This window comes from Octodon degus, unplaced genomic scaffold (assembly GCF_000260255.1).
Source record: "Octodon degus isolate 3935 unplaced genomic scaffold, OctDeg1.0 scaffold00064, whole genome shotgun sequence".
NCBI lineage: Eukaryota > Metazoa > Chordata > Mammalia > Rodentia > Octodontidae > Octodon > Octodon degus.
In genome coordinates, this window is record NW_004524640.1 from 9,649,742 (window position 1) to 9,650,251 (window position 510).

The window sequence follows — 510 nt, forward strand, 5'->3', positions numbered from 1 at the left end:
TGTGTGTATGCATGGCCACCAGGGGGCGCTTGAGTCTGGCTACTGGGCACCGGTGCCATTTTCACTATACTGGTGCATACAATATACACAGAATTCTTGTGCCCTGCAGGGGCTAGAACCCAGGGCTTCACCCATACCAGGCAAGTGCTCTACTGCTGAGCGGCACCCCCAGTTTTTTGCTTTGGTTTTTGGGACAGGATCTCTGAGTTGCCCAGGAGGCGCTGTTGAACTTCTGGGCTCAAGCAAGCCTCCTGCCTGTGTCAGCCTCATAAGAGGCAGGGACAACAGGTGTATGCCACTGTGCTTGACCAAATACATAAGATTTCCATCACAGGGACCAAGGTTCGATCCCCGGGATATGCTGAGACAGTGAATGAGACTGGGCATGGAGGCACATGCCTGTAATCCCAGCACTTGGGTCACTGAAAATAGGAAGCTCACTACGAGTCCAATTTGTGTAGTCACACCCTGTAAAGTCTGTACTAAATGCAAAAAAAAAAAAAAAAAAAA